A 488-nucleotide genomic window follows, 5' to 3' on the forward strand; every position below is an offset into this window, starting at 1 on the left:
ACTTGGTCCCACAATTCTGTGATTTCCCCAGTGGCCCTGGTGGAAGCTTCTTCAGAGAAAACATGTGAGGCTAGCTCCGCATCTCTGAAGCACATTCTGGGGTTCCCTCTTGATATCAAATAGATAAATACTGTTGAGTTAGGGATTTCCTGATTTCTATTCTCAGATGAAGGTGGTGGTGTTGGATTTACCATTCCAGCATGATTTGACTAATTCAAGACTCAATGGCTTTTCCTAGATTATCTCTATCTAAGGAAGGCTTGTGGAAGCTCTGGTGGCCTTGTGGTGAGGACTTACACTGCCAACCCAAAGGCAGGCTGCTCAAGTCCCCTGATTGCCCTGAGGGCGAAAGATAAGCAATCTCTCCTTCTAGGCAGTACACAGTCTGTGAAAACCCACTGGAGGTCAGCTGTGAGTTGGTTTTGACTCAATGGCAATGACTTTTTTTTTTTTAATTGAAGGAAGGCTTGAGGGGGAGCCTTGGTAGC

The sequence above is a fragment of the Elephantulus edwardii genome, unplaced genomic scaffold (genome assembly GCF_000299155.1).
Source record: "Elephantulus edwardii isolate Elephantulus edwardi_28Jun2011 unplaced genomic scaffold, EleEdw1.0 scaffold00017, whole genome shotgun sequence".
Classification (NCBI taxonomy): domain Eukaryota; kingdom Metazoa; phylum Chordata; class Mammalia; order Macroscelidea; family Macroscelididae; genus Elephantulus; species Elephantulus edwardii.